Source organism: Molossus molossus, unplaced genomic scaffold, assembly GCF_014108415.1.
Source record: "Molossus molossus isolate mMolMol1 unplaced genomic scaffold, mMolMol1.p scaffold_m16_p_17, whole genome shotgun sequence".
NCBI classification, from domain to species: Eukaryota; Metazoa; Chordata; class Mammalia; order Chiroptera; family Molossidae; genus Molossus; species Molossus molossus.
Genome location: NW_023425352.1, coordinates 48,403,794 through 48,428,930, shown reverse-complemented (window position 1 = coordinate 48,428,930; position 25,137 = coordinate 48,403,794). Strand labels below are relative to the sequence as shown.

General features: G+C 36.2%; 1 protein-coding gene and 1 pseudogene across 1 annotated transcript in view; one reads left to right on the top strand and one right to left on the bottom strand.

The window, feature by feature from the left end:
- The window catches only part of CTNNA3 (catenin alpha 3), a 1,555,380-nt gene that overhangs the window by 728,069 nt on the left and 802,174 nt on the right, over positions 1–25,137 (top strand). The window lies entirely within an intron of this gene.
- Positions 13,974–23,582, bottom strand: LOC118632649 (annotated as a pseudogene).

Sequence of the window (25,137 nt, the reverse complement as noted above, 5' to 3'; positions counted from 1 at the left end):
TTTTTGAGGCACCTCCATCCTGTTTTCCATAATGGCTTTACCAATTCAAGTTCTTAGATTCCATCCATGGCCAAGCTCGCAAATGGGCCTTTCTAGGGTTACCAATCTCAGGCCAGCTATGCTGATTCTATTCTCTACACAAGATAAATCTAGCATATTTCTACAGCCACATATTCCTTTAAAATTTTGCTTTAATGACAAGTACTATACAACAGGTTTAGGTCTGAAAATAACTGAGAAAAGCAATATAGATTTTATATTACAGAAATTTAATAAATATTAATCTATTCAGTGCTCTTGAAAGAATTGATGCCATGATATCTCCCTCTAATATTTATAGAAAGAGTGATTCTTTCACTAGACTTCTCAGTGATTGTACAACAATAACCAAAAGTAAAATAGTTTAAATATGAACATAAAATGGCAACTAAGGAATATTTGGGGTTCAGGACAAAAGATTTGATGTTTTTTCTCATTAGTAGGAGGCCAGGAGACAGTTCCAGCAGAAGTGATGCCAAGTGAAAAGGCAGATATGAATTTGTAGGGACGATGCTGGCCTTCACTAATGAGGAGTTAGGGCCACTGGAGGTACCAGGGTCCAAGTCAAATCTCAATGATTTCATAAACAAACAAAAGAGCAAACTCAAAACAAATCTTCAAAGAAACCAGGGAGTTCTTGGGTTGTCTGACTGGATTACAGTGTTTTGGAAGCCAATTTAAGAGCTTGTAGTAAATTTTCTCTGTTTCTTTGGATGAACCATAGAAAAATACCTAAGATAAAAAACATTTTTCATATACATACACAGCTAATTACAGCAGGCAGGAGTTAAGAAAATAAATCAGATGCCTAGTGGGGGTCAAAAATATACTTTTGCCTGAAAACATTCACAAATGTCAGTAGCAACAGGTAAGAAAGCAAAACAACACATATTTACCCTGCTTTAAAAAAAAAAAAATTGTGGCATTTTTTATTTCAGCTGGTTTAGTTTGTTTATTAGGTCATAAGAAATGTATATATTTTTTGGTCACTTTGATGAAATTATTGTGTAATGCCTATTACTTTTTCATAGGATATCTGGGAAGTAGTTAATCCTAGTTATTTATTTAAGAGCATGGATTTTGGAATTAAAGATATCTTAGTTGAAAGCTTAACTTCATTCAGTGTGCTAGCATTGTGACTATTGATGAGCATTACAGCTTCTCTATACCTCAATTTGATTATCTGTAAAATGAGAATTATGCTAAAAATTAAATGAGCTACTTATGAGGAATGCTTATCTATGTTGCAGGTATAAAACGATCTATTAAATAAATAGTTCATTTACTTATTTATTTTTTTATCCTCACCCAAGGAAATTTTTGCATTTATCTTCAGAGCGGGAAGGAGTGGGGGAGGAAGAGAGAGAGAGAGAAACACTGATGTGAGAGGCTACCACCAACATGACACCAACTGGGGCCGGGGACAAACCGCAGCCGAGGCACGTGCCCTTAGCAGGAACCGAACCTGGGCCTTTTTGGTCCACAGGCTGACGCTCTAACCATTGAGCCAAACCGACCAGGGCAATGGTTTATTTATTGCTGTTGCTACTATATAGTAGGTGCTAAAGAGATAGTCCCTATCCTTAAGGACTACCTATGGTGAAAGAGACATAAAAATAAATTCTCAAAATGTTTGATATGCAGTAATAAAAGATGATATGAGGTACAGAATTGAACATAAGTGGAAGATACTACTTTACCTTTCCAAAGATCTTTTTTTTTTTTTTGCCTTTTATTGCTTTTAGAGAAAAAGGAAGGGAGAGGGAGAGAGAGATAGAAACATCGATGAGAGAGAACATCAATTGGCCGCTTCCTGCATGCCCCCCACTGGGGATTTGGCCCACAACCTGGGCATGTGCCCTGACTAGGAATTGAACCGGTGACCTCTTGGTGCATGGGTCAATGCTCAACCACTGAGCCACACTGGCCAGGTCTTTCCAAAGATCTTAACTTCTTTTCCAAAGCCTTTCTAAAGGCTTTGGAACCCTAGGAAAGGCTTTGGAGAGGAAGTGAACTCACTACAGTCTTAAAATTTATAAGTGAATGTTTTGTAGGTAAAAGAGGAAAAGAACATTCCAAGCAGACAGAGTTCATGTTCAAATGTATGTTTAGGGACTTACAAGTAGTTGATATTGGTGGATTGTATCATATGAAAGTTGGAGACAGGAAAGGAAACTTTTTAGTGGAAAGCCAGAACCAAACCAAAATGAACTAATAATCTTTCTTATTGGAAAAAAAAAGTGAATTATATATTGTAAGAATAAACAAATGCAGTCTCAAAGGGTAAGAGATGCTCCTTTTTTAAAGCTGCATAGTATTCCATTGTGTAAATGTACCAGCGCTTCTTTATCCACTAATCTTCTGATGGGTGGTTGGGCTGTTTCCACATCTTAGCTATTGTAAATAATGCTGCTGTGAACACAAGGGTGCATATGTTCTTTCTGATTGGTGTTTCAGGCTTCTTGGGATATATTTCTAGAAGTGGGATCACTGGATCAAATGGCAGTTCTAATTTCAATTTTTTGAGGAAGCGCCACACTGTTTTTTATAGTGGCTGCACCAGTCTGCATTCTCACCAGCAGTGTACTAGAGGAACCTGGAGAATATTGTGCTAAGTGAAATAAGCCATTCAGAGAAAGACAAGTAGCACATCATCTCACTTATATGTGAAATCTAATGAACAAAATAAAGCGATGAACAAAATAGATCTTGAGACATGGAAGCATGGAACAGACTGATGAATCTCAGAGGGAAGGGGTGGGCTGGGGGGGTGGGAACAGATTAACCAAAGAGTTTATATGCATATATGCACAATCCATGGACACAGACAATAGTGCAGTGAAGGCCTGGGGTGCGCCAAGAGTGGGGTGGAGGGGGTCAATGGGGGATGAAAGGGAGAATATCTATAATACTTTCAACAATAAATATAAAATTAAAATAAACAAACAAATGGTTCCACCACATTTCATTTAAAATAAATGAGGGGCGCCCTGGCCAGTTTGGCTCAGCAGTTAGAGCGTTGGCCTGCGGTCCGGAGAGACCCGGGTTCGGTTCCCGCTAAGGGCACGTACTTCGGTTGCAGTTTGTCCCCGGCCCTGGTTGGTTGTGCGGGTGGCAGCCACTCGATGTGTCCCTTCACGTTGATGTTTCTCTCTCTCTCTCTCTCTCTCTCTCTCTCTCTCTCTCTCTCTCCCTCCCACTCTATCTGTACAAAAAATGGAAAAATATCCTCGGGTGAGGATAAAAAAAATAAATAAATAAAATAAAATAAAATAAATGAGGGACATTTAAATTATATGTAGAAATGTTACATGTTATAGTAGTTTGATGTATTTTGAAAAATACATTCACTAGTGTAACTTACACTCCTAATAAGATATAGAATGTTTACAACATGCCATTATGTACATTCTGCCTCCAAGATAACACACCCCCTCAAGCTCAGATTTCTTTTGCCAAAGATTAGTTTTGCCCAGTTTAGCGTTTCATATATAATGACACATGTAAGGTTTCTTTTACTCAGCAAACTATTTTTGAGATTCCTCTGTTGATGCCTACATGAATAGTTTGAACCTTTTAATTATTAAGCAGTATTCCTTTGAGTCAATATACTACAAATTTATCTGTTCTCATGCTGATGGACGTTTGAGTTGTTTCCAGTTTGGGATTATTATGAATAGAATGCCTGTGAATATTTTTAGTGCAATTTTTTGTTAATATATATTTTCATTTCTTTTAGACACACAGATATATATTTAATGCTAAAAGGAGTTGCCAAATCTTTTTTCAAAGAGGTGGTACCATTTTACACTCCTACCAGCAATGTAAAAGAGTTCCAAATTATTCCACATAATGCCAACATTTGGTATTATTAGTCTTTTTAATTTTAGAGGATGTTGAAATGGCATTCAGTTCCATAATGATATAAGTGGTGTAGAGTAATTTTTCATGTGTTTATTAGCCACTTGTATATCTTCTTTAGTGAAGTGTTTGTTCAAAAACATTTTTGCTCATTTTTATTGTTATATTTGTCCTCTTATTATTGTGTTGGAATTATATATTCTTCATCCAAGTTCTTTGTTAGATGTATATAGTGTGAATATTCTCTCCCAATTTGTGGCATGCCTATTCCTGTTCTTAAGTGTCTTTTATAAGCAGTCTAATTTGTCACATTTTTATAGTTACTACTTTCTGTATCATGTTTAAGAAATCTTTGTTTTCTTGAAGATTGAGAACATATTATATTGTTTTCTTCAAGAAACTTTCTGCTTCTTAAATATTAGCCATCTCAGACTAATTTTTGTGCATGGTATAAGACAGAAATTGAGGTTTATTTTTAAAAATAGTTATCTAGCTGTTTCAGTGCTTTTTGTTAGACTTACTTTTTCCCGCTGATTGCTATGGAGGCTTTGTAAAAACTATATTAACCCTATAAATATGGGTCTATTTCTAGGCACTATTTTCTGTTTTATTCATTTATATATCTATCCTTTTGCACATTTTCTTGATTGCAATAGCTTTATAAGGAGTTTTTAAATCAAGAGCTGTTCCAACTTTGTTGTTTTGGTTTTTTTTGAAGTTGTGTTTTCTATTCTAGATTCTTTGCATTTTCATATAAATTTTAGAATCAGCCTAATGTTTACAATGAAAGCCTGCTAAAATTTTAATTGAGATTACATTAAATATATATATATATATATAATGGTCAATTTGGCAGTGTAACAATGTTCACTTTTCTAATATGCATGTAAGTCATTGATATCCATTTACTCAGGATTATTTTGCTTGGAAATACTTCATAGTTTTCAATGCAAAGTTTTGTTCATTTTTTTTGTTTAATTTACCCTTGAGTGTGTTATGACATTTGATATTTCAAATGGTATTGTTTTACAAATTCCATTTTCCAGTTGTTCCTTATTGGTATATACACATATAATTGTTAGTATTAATTTTAATTTTTACATTAATCTTGTATCCTGTGATCTGACTAAAATTACTAGTTTTAATATTTCAATAATGGATTTCTTATGATTTTTCTATGTACATAATGATGTCTGTGAATGATGTTTTCTGAGACAATTTTTCTTATTCCTTTATATTTAATATTTCTCTTAGTTGTTTTTCTTGCCTTGTTGCATTGACAGGGACCTCTAGCATAATGTTGAATACCCGTGTGAAGAATGGACATTCTTGTCTTAACTACAGTCTTAGAAGAAAAAAAAAAAACATTTGATATGAGCTAGAGAGCTATCTTTGGTTGAGAAAATTTACTTCTATTCCTAGTTTGCAGAGATAATTTAGCATAAGTAGGTGCTGAACTTTCTTAAATGCTCTTTTCTGCATATATTTAAATGATTATATACTGATTTGCCTTTATTCTATTAATGTAGTATGTGATATTGATTTCTGAACATTAAACAAACCTTGCATTCCTGAGATAAAGCTTAGTTGGCTGAGAAGACTTACTACTTTTTAAAGTAATTTGCTAATATTTTGTTAAATTTTTGCATGTATAATTATGAAGGGAATTGGTCTATAATTTTCTTATCTTGTAATGACTTTGCATGGTTTGGTATTAGGCTTATATGACCATCATAAATGAGTTGAATAATGCTATTTATTTTTAAAAGACTTTGAGTGATTATATGACTTCTTTAAAATTTTGTCAGAATTCACTAGTAACATCTGAGGTCTGAATTGTGTGTGTGTGTGTGTGTGTGTGTGTGTGTAACATGATTATATTTTATTTAGGACTATTTCACATTTGTTTACATAGATGAGATCTGCTATATATTTTTTGTTGCTTTTGTGCTATTTTTGTAAAATTTTCTCAAGCTTATACACACACATAAAATAAGATTGCTAGGCTTGTCCATTTTAATTTGTTTTGGAACAATAAATATTATATAAGTTTTTAAAACATTATTCTTCAAAGTTTGAATGAACTCATGCATTAAGCCATCTGAGCTTAAAGTCTACCTGAAGTTATTTGAAAATTTTTGGCTACTTTGTAAATTAGCCTATTCAGTCCATCTTAAGTTAGTTTGGTCATATTTTTTCATAAAGCCATCCATTTTATTGACATTTTAAGATTGATAGACAGAATTGCATATAATGTTATGGTACTTGAAATGTTTCCAAATTTTTTATATTCTGAAGTAGAGTCAGAGCCTGAGGATTATAGAATATATAGAATGTATAAAAGCAAATATATAAATCTGTAGAGGATATGTTAAATCCATAGAGGATTTAATGGAGATAATTTAAAATATCTTTATGAATTAAATTTTTGTATATTTATAGCTATTTATGATTGTTGTCTACCTTTTTTGTGACATAATTGTGTTATACTTTTCTAGAAGTTTTTAAATTTAAATAATATATATATTTTTAAGTTCATTAGGAACATTTGAAAATTGCCATATCTTATTTATCTTATCTATTTCTTTTAGGTTATTTTCATTTTCTCATAGTAAATGTCTAAAATATTTTCCTATTTAATTGTTTTAAATACAAACACTTGGTTTTGGGTTTCTTTTTCAGTTGTGCAGATTTCACTTTTAAAGTATTGGTGTGGCCCTGGCCGGTTTGGCTCAGCGGTTAAAGTGTCCACCTGCGGTCCAGAGAGACCTGTGTTCGGTTCCCGCTCAGGGCACATACCTCGGTTGCAGTTTGTCCCCGGCCCTGGTTGGGTTGTGCGGGTGGCAGCCACTCTATGTGTCCCTTTCACGTCGATGTTTTTTTTTTTTTTCTCTCTCTCTCTCCCTCCCACTCTATCTGGGAAAAAAAAAAAAAAAAAGGAAAAATGTCCTTGGATGAGGATAAAAAAAATAAATAAAAAAGTATTGGTGTGGCCCTGGCCGGTTTGGCTCAGCGGTTAGAGCGTCGGCCTGCGGTCCTGAGAGACCCGGGTTCGGTTCCCGCTAAGGGCGCGTACCTCGGTTGCAGTTTGTCCCCGGCCCTGGTTGGGTTGTGCGGGTGGCAGCCACTTGATGTGTTCCTTTCACATCGATGTTTCTCTCTCTCTCTGTTCCTCTCTCTCCCTCCCACTCTACCTGAACAAAAAATGGAAAAATATCCTCGGGTGAGGATAAAAAAAAAAAAAGTATTGGTGTGTTTTATCAAATTTATAATTCAATGGATAGCAAGATATATCACTAATTTACATACCACTAAGAAAGGAAACAAAACAATAAAACACTGCCAAGTAGTATTGATACACTGCTTTTTTTATCTCTTATGCTCTTTATGTTATATTTATTGAAAGAGCCCTTTTGATAACTTAGCATATTTTTAAAACATGTATCACTACTGTGGTCACATCGAAGAGGAAAAATAAACAGAATACATGGATTAAGTTATTACTTTTCATGTTCAGAATCTAATTCTAAATATTTCAGTCATTTGTAGATATGTTTTTTTCCCCAATATTGTGCTCTGTGACACCAAAATATTGGTGATTCAACTTTATTTGACAGTCTTTGTTTAGTATTTCCTATACATCTAGCAATATATTCTCTCAGTTTTGTTTATCTTAGACTGTCTTTTTAACTTATTTTGAAGGATATTTCCTCTGGATATTGAATTCTAGATTTTCAAGATTTATTTTATTTTATTTTTTATCACTTTCAAGGTACCATTTTACTGTCATCTTTTGTTGTGAGGTGGATCTCTTGTAAACAACATATATATGATAATGCTTTCTTATCCAATCAGCTACTCTGAGTCTTTTTATGGGAGCATTCAATCCATTTACATTTAAGGTGATTATTGATATGTACTTCTTTATTGCCATTTTTGTTTAATGTGGTTCTATTTTTCTTCCTATTTCTCCTGGTAATTACAGCAATCCTATTAACATATCTTGCAGTGCTGGTTTGGTGCTAATGTATTCCCTTAGCCTTTTTTTTTTTTTTTTGTCTGGGAAGCTCTTCATTTGACCTTCTATTTTGAATGATAGCCTTGCTGAGCAGTGTAATCTTGGATTCAGATCCTTGTTTTTCATGACCTTGATTACCTCATGCCATTCCCTTCTGGCCTGTAGTGTTTCTGTTGAGAAGTCAGCTGAGAGCCTTATGGGGTTTCCTTTGTAGGTAACCTGTTGCTTATCTCTTGCTGCTTTTAGGATTCTTTGTCTTTAATTTTGGGCATTTTGATTACTATGTGTCTTGCTGTGGGCCTTTTTGGGTTCCTCTTACTTGGGGCTCTGTGTGCTTCTTGAACTTGAATGCCTTCTTCCTTCACCAAATTAGGGAAGTTTTCTGTCACTATTTCTTCAAATATATTCTCTAACATTTGCTCATTTTCTTTTTCTTCAGGGACTCCTATGATGTGAATATTATTACGTTTCCAGTTGTCCCACAGTTCTCTTAAGCTGTCTTCCTGTTTTTTAATTGTTTTTTCCTTTGGTTTTCTGATTGGTTGATTTTTTCCTACCCTGCCTTCTGATTCACTGATCTGGTCCTCCACTTCCTCTACTCTGCTGTTTAGATCTTCCAATGTGTTATTTATTTCTGATACGTCATTCTTCATTTATTCTTGGTGGTTTTTAATTTCCAACTGGTTGATTTTCAGCATTTCTATGTCTTTACTCATGGTGCTCATGTCCTTACACAGGCTGTTGAGCTTCCTCAAGATCATGGCTCTGAATTCTATTTCTGTTAACTTGCTTAACTGCACCTCATTTATCTCATCTTTGGTAGAGGACTCTTGTTCTTTCATTTGGCTTTTGTTTCTGTCTTTCACCATTTTGGCTATCACGGTGGGCTTTGGAGCCTGCCAAATTATCGCTGTGGGTGTTGGTGTTCTGCTGTTTGTGGCTCCCTCTCCTGGGTTTGGATGAGCCTGGGAGGACCCATGTTAAACACCACTGTCAAATCTTACTTTCCTGGTTAGAGTTGCTAGCCCTAATTCCAATTTGGTCCTGGGAGATGGTCTGTGCAGCTTCCATTCACTCCACCACCATTTTGGAATCTCATCCCCCTTCAGATCTGCATGTGCATGACAGATTAATGCAAATGGTTCATAGGACAATTATAGATTCTAGCAAGCTCTCCTCTAATATGGCTTCAGAGGTCTGAAATGTTATTTTTAATTCTTATATTTTGGGCTGTCTAAGATCTTGAACAGATGAAATATATGGCAAAATGACTATACTACTACCTATGCATTGATACTAGAATCTTTTTGTATGATCACTTAAACTAATAGAAGTTTACCTGATTGGGCCTCAACTCCTAGTATTCAGTGTACTGTCTCTATTTTCCTACATTTTCTCTTCAGTATTTTTTGAGAAGTGGAATCTCAAACTAAATATAAAAAGAGCTACTGATTTGTATTAGGTTAGTCAACATTTTTCATACCTAAAATAGTTGTACCTGCAATGAACTGTAGTTTCATATACTTCCATCATTGTTACATCATTTTCATATATAAAAACTACCTATACCACTATCTGCCTAGTGTTTTCCTTTAAACAAACTTTAAATTATCTCACTTAAAAAATAATTGACCTCATCCTAAGTGATAGTCAACCAACCTAAACATATGTTAACTGCCAGACATAGTTATTAATATTGTTATTAACTTTGAAATTTATTTAATTGTTTTTAAGGGTAGTTTAGTGAAAACTTAGAGGAGGTTGAGTAATTTGTGTTGGCTAAATGAGATTCAGTATTCCCAAGCTTTAATTCTTCATTGACAGTGGAGACATAAGCAATTTTTGAAAGTTTCTGCTTGCAAATGGATAGTTCATACCTGCTGAACTAATTACCAGTGTTCATAGTCATTTTGTGGTAAGATATTTATCAAGGGTCAATCTAGGTCATATCTGAAAATTCTATAGTAATTTACAAGGACTCTAATACCTGGTTATTGACATGATAAGAATGAGGGGAGTATTAAATGTGGTGACAAATATTAAATTATGAAATTTTACATGTGCAAATGATTATGTAAATTTTTAGCTTAACTTATTTTTCTTATTGCATGAGCTTAAGTCAGTTTGTAGATTGAAGAAAATGTCAACCCAGGGAGACCCCTGCCTCATATCTCCAAAATGAGCAGAAATAAATAAACTGAGGCCTAGGACAAGAACAATCATATAAACTTTAGAAAGAAAAAAGCCTTAAACTCTTGATTTGGTCTTCCTTTTAAAAACCCTGTCCTTTCAAAACAGGAATAACAACACACACACACACACACACACACACACACACACACACCACCTATTGCCAGGGTCAATATGTGATATTGGCTTTATATAAAGTTCAATGTTACAATGGCACTGTGCTCTCCCAGCTTTACCTGGGGAAAAGGTTGTTAAGAGGAACAGATAAAGGCAAATTCAGTGGTTATAGGTTCAACTGTAGAAAGCACTTGAAGGTTTCCTTTATTTTTCTATTTTTTTTTATGTATGATGTCTTTAGTATTTAAAGTATTTAGTATTTTCCAGCTTTAAGACATATGCCTCCTCTGTGGAGGAACTTTGGTTGGGTCTGAGGAATTGGGAATAAGCACAGAGAATAAAGAAAGAAAACACAGTTACTTGAAGTACTTTAGTGGTCAACAAATTGACATTTTTGCCCTTGCCATTCAGTAGGAAATACCATATCTACAAGCTCTTCACTATTCTAGTTATTTATTTATTTATTTTTTACCTTGAAATCAGGTCAATAGACTTTAAACCCATAGAATAGTTATTTGTGTGTTTCAAGACTATTAGTCTTAAAGGAAAAGAATGATAATGAAGGGTAATAAAACTGATAATAATGCAAAACCTAGATAGCTCAGAACATTTGTGGACTTGGTGGAAGTATTGACACTATCGGAGAGTGAGGGCCAGACAATCCTCATGAGATTGGTTTTACTTTGTTACAGTGCACAAGGCCTCAGAAACGTTGTGTCATCCATCCATCCATCCATCCATCCATCCATCCATCCATCCATCCATTTCCTGTTAATATTTACTTGGTCTTTCAGGCTGCTATGTTTTAAAAACCCTTAATACTTGATTTTGATCCATGATATTTTCCTAACTTGTTCATGTAAAGGATGGTTGTTGTTTAAGACCTAAACTTTGATCAATTTAATTGGAATTTTGTGGGATCTTTTCAAAATTTCTGGTTCTCTTATCATGCCATTCCTATGCCCTTCTAAACCATGGCCTAATTTTTTTTTAACCAAGTTCTTTGGGATCTATTTCTGGCAGGCAATTTGATCTTAAATGCTTAGTATTAAAATGTACTAGTCTGCAATTAAATGGTTGTCTCAACAGAAGGTGAGTGGGAACTTTGATCTTCAGTGACTCACACTTTCAAATTTGCTTCTGTTTTACAGTATTTGTGACTAATGTCTCATGTGAGAACCAAGATGATACAGCTCAAGTAGGGGAAAGGTCAGGAATGTGATCCCAGTACAGGGAATAAATAGAAGTGCTTTTTATGTAGTTGCAGAAATATTACTATACTGACACATCAACAGAGCAGATGTCATGAGACTATTTAATAGGCATCTAAATAACAGCTCAAGTTCAAAGGATGTTAGAATAAAAATGTTAAAATAATGATAAACATTTAAAATATGTAGTGTATAGTATAAATAGTATGGAGCCTACCACTTTTACCAATTTAATGAATCTATTTTCTCCTTTTCAAAATGTGAATATTAATGTTCTACCCCAGAGTGGCTACCAAAGTAGATAAAACCACATACAGAGAATCCCACAGTTCCTAGTTTATGATTGATCTAGACATCTTGGTAATTATTAATTGAAAAAGTTTATTTTAAGCTAACAATCCCCACAAGACAGTTTTGTGGTAGGAATCTCAGCTAATAAAAATACCATACAGGTGGACTACCATTTGGCATCTAACACTGGTAGATTACAAATCTAGCTCTCATATCAACTCTGTCATTAACCAGCTGTTGAATTTTTGTGGGTTTCTGACTCAGTTTTCCACATTTATGAAAATGAAGTGATTTCTATACATTTTACTATGATTCTTTTGTTTTCTCTATTCTGTTGGTCAAGGTAAAGCAGTAGTTGATAACCCTTTAACACTCCTATGAACCTCTAGAAAAAATAATAACCTAAATAGAATGGCTTTTTAGGCAAACTGCTGCCAAGCCTTGGGTGACTAAGTGAACTTTAGAAGTTTGTTCTAGAGACTACAATGACTCCTGATACTGTCTCCCATGATTTTGCCTAATATTACAGCACCACTCTGGGATAGATGTGATCTTTCAAAAACAGATATGAGAAATAGGTTGAAAATTGGTGATTGACTTTTGATTTTTGGCATGGTAACATTAAGTTGATTATATATGTTTCTGTGCCAGAATTCAAAGAAAAAAGAAAAAGAACAGAAAATGTTGGGTATCTTTGACAGTGTGGTATTTAGCTAGGAGTATTTGATTTACTCTATATCTTTGCTACTCAAAGTATTTGTGGTCTGTGAACTTGCTGTATCAATATCACCTTGGAACTTGTTAGTAATGCAGAATTTCAGGCCCCACATACACCTGAAGAATCCGAATCTACATTTTAATAAGATCCGCAGCAGATTCTTATGCACACTGAAGTTTGAGAAACACTGCTGTGTTGTTGTTGTTGTTGTTGTTGTTTAGGTGCTTTAGGTCTTTAATATTCTTCATGTATTCTACATAAAATACTCACAATGGATAAACAGTAGGGGAAAAGACTCTTTAGCAAGGATCTTCCAGAACTCACAGCATCACTCTGGTCAAACACTATGATGAGAACAGTCAAGTGAACAAATGATAAGAGAGCCTAACAGATATTATTTTTAGTTTAACAGCATAACTGAGAAATAAAGAACCCACCAACCAGCCTTCTCTTCCACCTACTGAAAGGGAAACAAAAGTGAGTTGGGAAGCTTCCAAATCTTATGAAGCAGCTTCAAAGGGCAGGGGGTAGGGAGGGAGACAAAATTGTGGGAAATATAATGCAAAAGTTCAAGGATTCTACCCAATTCCCAAAGTCTCTTCATATATCACTGAGAACTGCATCATTAGAAATACAAATGTATACTGATGTAAACTATTTGGTATTAAAAATGGATCTTGCTACATAAACCTAACTTGTATCCCTTTATGAGGATAACACTATAAAGATCTCCAATTGGCCCTTTAGCCTGGAACTCTTAAATACTCACTACATGGTCAGGGTTGACCTGAATTAACAGCTGTGGAACCCAGGAGCCCTCACTGCTGTCATTTTGGAAAGGATGCAGGTCCAGCACCTCGCAGACCCCTCCTACCCTCAATGCTACGAATTTGTGTATCTCCAAAGACATTAAATGTACTTTGTGTGAGCCCACGGGCGAGTCTGACTACTGAGATCTAGCTAGAAAAAGTAGCAGCAAAATAACACACTGAAATTGTTAGAAAAGTGAAAGCAAGTTTTTTTGTTTTTGTTTTTTTTAAATGCTTCCAGTTCAAGTCAAAATTAAGGTTTCTGTTAAGTCCCACCAGCTTTGTAGAGCTATGGATATTTGCTGTTCTTTGGGGGAAAAAAAAGAAGAAGAAGAATCTTCCCGGCTGGTGTGGCTCAGTGGTTGAGTGTCAATTCATGCACCAAGAGGTCACCAGTTCTATTTCCGGTCAGGGCACATGCCCAGGTTGTGGGCCAAATCCCCAGTGGGGGGCATGCAGGAGGCGGCCAATTGATGTTCTCCTTCATCGATGTTTCTATCTCTCTCTCTCCCTCTCCCTCCCTTCTGCTCTCTCTAAAATCACTAAAGAAAAATTTAAAAGAAAATCTTCCTTGAATGTTTCTTTTTTAAAAAAGAAAAAGAATCTATAATAAAACCATTCCTTTGAGAAGACTACCATGGTTAAGCTTTTGAAGCTGTTACATTACTTTAAATTTTGGACATTGTTCAGGGGTCGAGTATACATTGGTTAGGATGTATTCAGAGCTGATGCATCTCCAAAAATTTCTTCATGAAGCCTGCCAGCTCCTGAACATCCTCAGTGGTGAAGGCATTATACAGAGAGGCCCGAATGCCTCCCACAGACCTCTGCCCTTTCAAGGAGATCATATTGAGTCCAAGGGCTTTCTTGAGAAATATTTTTTCTAAAGCATCGTCTCCTTTGGTGTTGCCAGTGTGCAATGGAATATTCATCTTGCTTCTGTTCTGGGGCTCCACTGGATATACATAGAATCCTTGAGAATCATCAATGACATCATAAATCATTTGAGATTTGATGGCTGCTGCACTGCTGTTGTTCTTAACCTGCTCCAGTACCAAGTCCATGATATAATGCTGAAGCAGGAGTGTGGTACAAGGAGTTGTTTCAGCTTGCACTTTGTACTCCAGGACCAAGATGCACTCTCTGAGGGTGAACCCCAGCAGGTCATCACGGATGTTCACCACTGTGAGCCCCACCCTGCAGAGGCCGTGTTCTTTTGCACACCAGCAAAAATCACTCCAAATTTGGAATGCCCAGTGGCTTGGATAGAAAGTTTGAGGACATATCACAAACCAGCACAGCTCTCTTGAGGTGAGGGATAACGTCACCTGCACACCTTGCACAGTCTCATTGTCACAGTAATACATGTAGGAGGCATCCGAGCTGAGGGTCCAGGTGCTGGGGTTTAGAATTTTTGTATAATGCCCAAGTTTAGGGAGGACAATATTCACAATCCCCAAATTCTTGGCTTCTTCTGAGGCTTTAGCTGACCAAGCTCGTAGTGGGCACACCTTCCTGCTTTCAGTCCAGTCAGGGTTAAGGGGATAACACTGAACTGGCCAGATCCACCTCCTTGCACATAAATGTCCTTAATTGTCTGGAACAGCTAATTCCCACACAAGATTCTCTGTGTTTTTAAGAATCTTAGCAAAATCTAATGACCCATGGCTGCTCATTTCAAAAACACTAATCTCAACTCCTTTGTAGTTTAATAATTTTCTTTTTGTATCTCTAGCCACACCAAGCGGCAGCAGAGTGGGCCTGGCCAGAAATTGAGCACTGGAGTCAGTGGGAGAGAACCTAACAACGTGGGCGCACGTCTCTGCTATGTGTTTCTTAGAAACTTAAAATTTTGCTTTATATGAATGATCGATACCAAGTCACAAATTGCAAAATAATAAAATATGAGGAATATTAATAGCCACTATGACAATAATTATTCTTGTAAATGATTGTTGAATTCAAGTACCTTATTTAAAAAGAAAATTTTTCCCTTTATTGATTTTAGAGAGAAATGAAGGGAGAAGGAGAGAGATACAGAAACATCGATCAGAGAGAACATTGGCCACCTCCTGCATGCCCCTCACTGGGGATTTGGCCCACAACCTGGGCATGTGCCCTGACTGGTAATTGAACTGGCAACCTCTTGGTGCATGGGTCAATGCTCAACCATTGAGCCACACTGGCTGGGCTCAAGTACCTTTTTTAATGTTAAGATCAGACCAAATGTAAATTACCCACCTTTAGAGAAAATTATTCTTTTAGAAGCTAATGTTAAAGGTATATTTTTTAAAGAAAGTAAGACATTTTAAATCAGCAGTTGATATATCAAAGCTATACAGGCAAATAGATTTAAGAGGTAAATGTGTCATCATAATTTATATTAGCTAATTGCATTTAGCCAGTTTAAAGTTTATTTTACAAAATAGTCCAAGGAAGTTTAGCCATCTTCCCGATGAATTCTTATATATTTTGCAGTTTTTCAAGTTAAACATGTATCAGGTGATAGTGGATGAGTGTAATATGTAGCCTGCTCATATAGAAATAAATATTGTTAAGATAGTATTTTTCAGAGTTACTTCTTGCTCTAGAAAAAAAAATCTTGTTTGTAATAAGATCTATTCAGTCCCACTATTCTTATAAAAATATCCAGTATCCTAATAACTATGAGTAATTAATTCATAAACATATTCAGTAGTAATTATTGCAACTTCTGTCAGTGCTGGGAAAGTGTGGTGAACAAAAGTGACTCAGTCTTTACCCTCCTAGTATTTCCAGTCTATTTGTTGGGGTAGATAGACATTAATCAGTTCATCACAAAAATGAATTTATAATTTTAAGCTGTAATAAGCATTGTAAGTGCTGTGAGTCTGAGAAGGCTTTTTTTTTTTTTTGCAGAAGCATCATTGGAATTAAGATGGTAAAGAATAGTAAGAAATAAAAGGATAATATTACAGAGACTGGGGAGCGGGAAGAGAATTTTGAGTTGTGAAATCAACATAAATAGAACCCTGTGGAGGGGGAAGGAATGTTACATTTAAGAGTTTGGAAAGGCTTAATGGTTGGAACACAAATAGTTAAAAGGTATCCTGAGATGGAACTGCAGAGACGATTAGGCAGAGGCCAAGTCATAGCCTTAGTATATACGACCTTCAGGAGCTTTAAGGAGGTAAGGACTTGGGTCCTGTGTAAAATCTTTCAAAGGGAAACAATTGATGGGTTTTAAAGAGAAGGACATGACATGAAGATAATTTTTTATTACTTATTTATTTTGAAATGACACTGACTGTGGAGTAGATAATGCATTAGCTAAGAGATTGGGAGGGTAAAAAATTGTAGGTAGACCAGTTAAAGAATAATGAGAGTAGTCCAAGCAATAAAGAATTAAGATAGTGGTGGTGGTGAAGATAAAAGTGAATGGATTCCAGCAATAGAAATGAAAGCCTTGATAGGCTGTTGGAGCTGGGGTTTCTGGCTGACTATGAATATCTAAGTTTGGGTGGGAGGGACGAGAGTTTGGTTTTGGACATGAAGACAGTCTTTGGTTCAGATTCTTTCAGGACAAATTATTTGATTAGAATGACCAATCTTATTACCTAAGATGAGAATAATATGGATTTTATTATACATTAATTTTGGCATATCACAAAATATGCAAACTCTCCAAGGTTCTTAGATATTAAACTCAAATTCTTCTGCACCAAGAATGCAAAGAAATTAACTTATGTTTTGTACAAGATTGTGCCTCTTCTACCATTGCCTACTGGTCAGTCCTCTTGTGTCTCATTCTGCTCTTGTCCCATATTTTCTTGGCTGGGATATTGCTTTTTTTGAACATGGGTTCTTTTTATTTAATATCTGCTAATCTAATAACTTAGGGTGCATATTTTGGTGATTCCACCAGTTTATTTTAACTTAAATTTATTGGGGTAACATTGGTTAATAACATTATATATGTTTCAGGTGTACAACTTTATAATATATCACCTGTATATTTCATTGTGTGCACTCACTACCCAAAGTCTAGTCTTTCATTATCATATATATGACCCCTTTTATCCTCTTCATCCTCCCCCAACATCCCTTTTCATGTGGCATTGTCTATGTCTATGAGTTTGTTTGTTCATTTGTTACTTTTTGTTTAATATCCCACATGTGAATGGAATCATATAGTACTTGTCCTTTTCCATTTGACTTATTTCACTCAGCATGATACTCTCAAGATCCATCCATGTTGTCACAAATGGCAATATTCATCTTTTAATCCCTGAGTAATATTTCATTGTATATATATCTACCACATGTTCTTTATCTAATGATTGGTCAAAGGACACTTAGGTTGTTTTCATGTCTTGGCCATTGTGAATAATGCTGCAGTGAACACAGGACTACCTATATCTTTATGAATAAATGTTTTCAAATTTTTTGGCTAGATACCAAAAAGAGGGATTACTGGGTCATTTCGTAGCTCTATTCTTAATTTTTTGGGGAAGCTCCATACTGTTTTCCATAAGGACTGGGCCAATTTACATTCCCACCAGCAGTGTATGAGGGTTGTCTTTTCTCTACATCCTCTCTAATACTTGCTATTTCTTGTCTTATTGATAATAGCCATTCTAACAGATATGAAGTGGTTTTGATTTTCATTTTCCTTATAGCAAGTGAAGTTGAACATTTTTTTGTATATCTGTTGACCATCTGTGTGTCTTGTAAAAGTGTCTGTTCAGGTCCTCTGCCCATTTTTTGATTGGATTGTTTGTTTTTCTGTTGTTGAATTGTATGAGTTCTTCATATATCTTTGATATTGGCCCCTTATCAGAGATATTATTTGGAAATATTTTATCCCACTTGTTCAGTTGTCTTTTTGTTTTGTTAATGGTTTCCTTTGCTGTGCAGACGCTTTTTAGTTTGATGTAGTCCCATTCATTTATTTTTGCTTTTTTTCCCCTTGCCTTTGGGACAGAGTTCACAAAAATCCCTTTGAGACCAAGATCCATAATTTTAGTGCCTATGTTTTCTTTCATGTATTTTATTGTTTCAGGTCTCTTTAATTAATTTTGAGTAAATTTTTGTTAACTTAAAATTAACTGCCTAGCCCTGGCCGGTTTGGCTCAGCGGTTAGAGTGTTGGCCTGCAGTCCCGAGAGACCCGGGTTCGATTCCCGCTAAGGGCACGTACCTCGGTTGCAGTTTGTCCCCGGCCCTGGTCGGTCGTGCGGGTGGCAGCCACTCGATGTGTCCCTTTCACGTCGATGTTTCTTTCTCTCTCTCTCTTCCTCTCTCTCCCTCCCACTCTATCTGAACAAAATTGGAAAAATGTCCTCAGGAGAGGATTAAAAATAAAATAAAATAAAATAAAAAAATAAAATTAACTGCCTAGTTTCTTCTTTTGCATGTGCTTTCCAATTTTCCCAACACCATTTATTGAAGAGGCATTCCTTTTTCTATTGTATGTTTTAGCTTTTTTGTGAAAAATTAGTTGTCTATATACAGTATATGTGGGTTTCTTTCTGGGTTTTCAGTTTTGTTCCACGCATCTGTGTATCTCTTTTTCTGCCAAAACCATACTGTTTTGATTATTATAGCTTTATAGTATAGTTTGAAGCCAGGAAGTGTGATAATCAGGTAAACTTTTTTTTCTTTTTGAAATTGATTGATTGATTGATTGATTTTAGAGAGAGTGGAAACAAGAGAGAAATGTTGATTTTGTTTTATGTATGTATGTATGTATTCTACTTACTTATTTATTGGTTGATTCTTGTATGTGCCCTGATGGGGGATTCAACCTGCAACCTTGGCATTTTGGGACAACACTCTAACCAACTGAGCTATCTGCCAGGGCATTAACTTGCATTTTTAGAATCAAGTGTTTAGCAATATAGGAGCAATGAAATATAGCAATTAAAACCTCAGAAGTCAGACATACCTATGTTCTAAGCCTGGTTCCTTCACATACTATTTCTGTGCTCGTGAATAACATTTTGCGCCTCTGAGCCTCAGTTTGTTTATGACAAAAACAAACAGTATTCATTTAATAGGGTCTATGAGAAAATTCAATAAAATAATGTCTATATATTCAGTTGCTTGGTACATTTTAAATAAACTATAAACATTTGATATTATTTCTGTTATGTTATTGGTATTTAGCCTTTGCTTCTCTTCCATGTAGTCTGCAAAATATTGTCCATGGCTTTACATTTTAATTCAGAATTAATATCTTTGTCTATTAGCTCTTTTTCTCCTTAGCTTGAGTATTTCTGGCCTGTAGAATAAAGGAGGTGGGGATAAGAAACATTTTTCTTTTCGAGTAGAGAAATTTTCTAATTGAGGCATAATGGTTATAGTTTGCCTTGTAGTTTCTGTGTATACATTTTAATATCTCTTCCTTTCACCTCTCCAGTGGCACATGCCCATGAGCTAACATGCAGCATCGTGTCCCTACCAGAGGACTGATTACTTATATATGTAGACACTTTCAAAATGGTAGTCACTGGCTCCTACCTGCTGACCCTTTGCCCCTAAGTGCTGCTTGCCCATGCTGAAGTGTTGGTGCGCATGTGCTTCTTGTCTAATGTTTTGAATAGCACTGTCCTACACCCACCCACATTGCTATTTAACTGCTTCATACACACTGAAGCCTAGATCAACATGAAAATATTCCACTTAATTACAGTACCAAAAACACACAGGGATCAGTATCTTCTGTTCTTCCACAAGTCATTATAAAAATTAAAGTTTTGCTTAAATGGATTGTATGTTTGCAATGATTTAGCAGGAATAAAAGTAAATTTTTTATGAATTTGGAAGCCACTTATCTATAAATCTTGACTTTAGTTTCTTTCTCCAAGAATAGACATTTATTAAGCATATAAATAGAGCAAAAAAGGATGTTTTATTTATAAAACTGTAGAAGAAAAAATTTTTTACATAATTGTAACAAGCAAAACACTTGCTATTATAAATTATCAGACTTAATTACAAAGGTTTTGATCACACATAATGCTTACCTATTTAAAAAAGGGCCTAAAAAGTCCTTTAGTTCACAGACCAGCTTCAAAAGTAGCTATCTGCAATTATCCTGGATCCACAAACTTCCATATCTCTAGTCATGCGATGTAGATTCACACGAACTTCACTGACACCTCCCTAAATCAGGTACAAGAAAGTCAAGTTTTGTTTGTTTTTATATTTAGATGAGTGTGAAAGAGTGACCCATGTAAATCATTTGCGCTCATTCCTTTAGTGCTTACTAGTATGATTCTTCAAACACAACACGTGTGCTTCTCAGTATTTTTTGTTAACTTGTAAAGTTCTTGCTGCATAATGTTAGATCTGTGTTTCATGCCCCATGATTTCTAGCTAGTTTATTTAGCTCTGTTTCCTTTAGGTTGATGGAAGGAGGAGTTAATATCCTCAGCTTTCTAACAGCAGACGTTGGGAAGAATCACGCCTGTCTCTAACATTACTGGCTCTCTAAGCCAGACTGCAAGAAATATTACAGGCAACAGATAGTTTCATTTTCAATTCAGACACCCATTATTTGATGTTTACAGGCCATTCCTAATTCCGATTCCAAAATTTATGGTTTGTTCTAGCGATTATCATCAAAACAATCTCCTGCAACTCAGCTGTGCTTCATCGGGAGCTTTGTGCTGCCTTATCAGTCTTCCCTGACGTCTGGAACTGATATAGAGCGCCACGTCCAAATCACCCCCGCTCAGAGAGGCTTGGTTTATGACTCCCTGGATGTCTGGCTCACTTACTGGGTAGGCCAGTTTTCACAGTCTCAGTGAGAGGGAGAGTTGACCCTTGGGAAAGAGAGCCGTGGTCATTAAATAAAAACTTAACATTGGAAACTCTGAACCCATCTGAACCAAACTAGATGGTATCATTCATTAAGTTCAATTTACTGAGTTTAGTTCAGTGCTAAATAACAATGAAGCCAAGGCATTACCTAGTCAGCCTTGCAAACTTAAGATGAAGAGTGGAGTATTAATCTCCCGAAGAGATGGTGAAATAGTGGCCAGAACTGCTTCAGAGTCAGAGGCACATTTCCAATGGTTATTTTATAGTTTCCCTTTTGAATGTACAGTATTTAGCTTTGTCTGTCAGGTACCTGGGTGTTTTCTATACTCCGTTCGAGAGCATTCATTAGAGCTTACTGAAGGACCCTAGACATCTCCACATTGATTGTCTTTGGAAGAATCACTCACTAAATCTGCATGTTTGAAAGAATATGGTCATGCCCTGGCCAGTTTTGCTCAGTGGTTAGAGCATCGGCCTGTGGACCAGAGAGTCTGGGTTCAGTTGCGGCTAAGGGCATGTGCCTTGGTTGCAGTTTGGCCCTGGTTGGGGTCGTGTGGGTGGCAACCACTCGATGTGTCTCTCTCACGTCGATGTTTCTCTCTCTCTTCCTTCCTCTCTCCCTCACTCTCTATCTGAAAATAAATGCAAAAATGTCCTCAGGTGAGGATAAAAAGAAAAAAGAAAGAATATGGTCACATAGGCATCTATCACACCTGCTATAGGCTAAATTATATTTCATTTTAAATCTTGCTCATTGGGCTGAGAATAAGAATATCTTTTGCCACCAATGCCTAGTTTTGTGCTTTTGTTATGGCCTACTGCTTGCCCCTCCTCTCTTCCAGGGGTACTAACACTATTGAAACAAGACAAGGGGGCTAGGCTTGCTTATAATTGGGCTTCCTATTTCTTCCTCCCTGAATTGAAGACTCTTCAGCACTTTCCTGAGACCTCGCCTTCTGCCATGAGGCAACCACGAGGCAGAGACTAGAATAGAGGAAAACCCACCAGTGACAGGGCTGTGAATGAGTCTCCTCACCTTTTGTCTAAGTTCCCTCACCAGGTAAGTTGCTGCTGCTTTAGGGACCAACAGCCTGGAAAGATTCCTCCAGTAGTGTTCCTTCTAGGAAGTGAAACAAAAAACGTTCTTCATGTAGGGAAATATAACTAGAAGGCAGTAAGTACTCCCAATAGAAGCAGTTGGTATGTGGAGATCAGATCTGGAAGGGACCCCAAGAGGTCTGTCTGTTCCTGTACCCCATTTTACAGAAGAGGATACTGAGAGCTATAGGGATGCTGTGATTTTTCCCACATTCATGCATCCAGTAAGTGGAAAAGTTAGGACTTAAACCCTCTCCTCTGAATCACTAAGTAGAGATATTTCCTCCACAACAGTATTGTGAATAAAAAAAGACACTTAGAAAGATATATTTGGAATTAGTCTTAGATTTATCACTTTGAATAGAGAAGGGTTTTCTTTGAAGTTGTAGTGTTAATTTTATATTTGCATAATTCTGTTAACAGGGTTCTAGGTGAGTCTGGGGCGACGCTCTAAAGCTGGTTCAGTGACCTTAGGTTTTCTTCTTCTGATGCTCTTCTTTCCCTGACGGACTCAAACACTGTCCTCAGGCCTGTTCCTCTAAGAATGGTCAATATTCTACATATTTTCCAACAAATCTCCTTCCTGCTATCCTTTCTCAGTAACAAATATCCAACATGTGGATGCCTCCAAAGCAGCCTTTGGAATTTAAAATTAACATAAGTAGGATGTGTAAAAAGAAGGTAAAATAAAGCAATTGTATTTTTATCTCTCACTATTCCTTTAATTTATATAGTGGGGTGAATTCTTTCCCTAATTCTGGATGAAAAGTCAAGCAGTCTCAACACTTCTCCAGTTATCTTAGGTCTTCTGTGTCATCCCTCTCTTCTAAGCAGTTATTAGAATGTAATTGTCAGAACTCCCATCTTGATTTAAATTGAACTCCAATTTCCCACAGTGTAGGCCTATTGCAGGAATGAGGTCAATAGTTGGGAAAGAGACGTTATTGGCTTTGTATGTCTTTTTCTCCCCCTTTCTGGCATGGAGCAAGAAGGAAAAGACGTAAGGGGAACTGGAAGGTTCTTACTGGCTCTGGTTGTTGAGAGCTGTTTCTCTAGACCTGCTGTATTGGGTAGGGTCCCAGCAAGAGAAAACATGATGTACTGACCTGGTAATTTGAGAAGACTCTTAAAGGGCTTTATTACAAGGTTCATGGGAACCAACAAGGGTAGAGCTAGATTCTGGGCTAGCAACTGCTGGGTCCCAGGCCGGAAGGAGCAAGTGAAGGAGTGGTTCCTGGACCCTGGGGAGGCAGCTGTGTGAAGAAGGCTGGCTGTCAGGAGCTGAGGTTTTCAAGAGAGGAACATAGTAAACTTACAACTCCACAGAGTAGCAACCGGAGAATAAATGCACAGCCTTACCCTCCTCCCAGCCTTCGGTGCCTCCCATTGGCCAAACCTACCTGAAAGCAGGGAACTAGGGAGCATCTTGATGGCGTTTGGGCTGTGGGGGCACAGAGTGTGCTTTCGCGGGGGTCTCTATTTCCCCCACAGTTACTTGATGTGTGATTGCTTCTTCTACAGCTGATTGCTTATTCTCAAAATCTAGCAGTTTCAATAGCTCCTCTCAGTTTAGCTTTATTTACTGATCTAGGCAATGTTCTTGAAAAAAAAAAATCACAAAACAAAAAAACAAGCTGATCCCAAACCAGCCATCTTTTGCAGGAGGCTCATATCTGGACCACGATAAATGTTCAGACGTTGGAATTCAGTCAACTTTTCTGTCTATTCATTAGCAAACTAGCCAGCCACCACTCACTCAGTAGATTTCTTGAGAGAGAGCTTACACTTTCCCGCTGAATCTCAGCTGCCAGGCACTCATATCATGCCTCCAAATGGTCCCATTGAAGTCCCTCTTCCCAGACTTATGTGAGTGAGGGTGTGGGGAGGAGGATGAGAATCCCAGATTAGCTTTGTCCATTTCTCTTAAGAAAACTTTCCCAGCCTCCACACATTTCAACCTTTATATCATTATAGATAAGAGGTTTCAGAGTTATGTAGCTGGTTTTTCATAGTTTCCTTTGAAAATTGTTATCTTGATCTGGCTCATCAGTGTGAAATGTCCTATGTGTATTTTAGCTAAGGCTAAACATTTTAAATAAAATAAAGAGAAATGGAAAATTTTATACATTGGGTGGGATTTAGGAGTGGGAGGTGTGGGGAAGGAGAGAATATTTTCAAGCAGGGGGCACTGGTGACTCTCAAATTATACCAATTATACTATGTAAGTATTTATTACTACTATATATAGTTAGAATAAATGTGAGGTTTTTTCTATTAAATATTTTAACACAAATCAAGTTTTATAACAAATAATACTTTTAATAGGCTAAGTAGACTTGCTATAAAAGAGAATATACTTATTGTCTTTATTTGTAAAGAAATTTTAATTTTAAAAGAAATTATTATCTATTTTAAAAGAAAAATTTCAGAATCCAAGTTTTTCTGAAACTTTTTCTCCATTTTGTAGAATCTGAAACTCTTTAAATTCTGAACCTTAAAAGTGCTACTTGAAGACATAATGGTAGAAAGGATTCATTTTAATCAGGAAGAACAAATCCATTGTATTTTTATTTTATTATGTTAAAAATAAACATGTTTTCAAGACACAGATTGCAGTTGATGATGAAAGTGGAAACAGTAATCAGAATGGTGAAAATCTCTCTGGTCTAGATTTCACATGTACAGCCATGAAAAGACTTTGTTAGTCTATAAACTCTATAAAGCCCTATAAACTATAAAGCTCACTGTTGGATGAAATTTGACATACTGAGCATAATTAAACTAGAAAATCTGGCTTTGGAAACAAAAAGAGCAGGAATTAGATTAAGAAACTGTAGGAATGGCAGAAGATAAAATTTTAATGAGACGAGTGTTGTTCTAACGGTTTACCTCCCAAAGCATTGTAGAGACAGAAAATTTGCTAGAGAACCGAAAATCTGTGTAAAAGATGGAAAATAATTTATTTGGTCTATGTGGATAA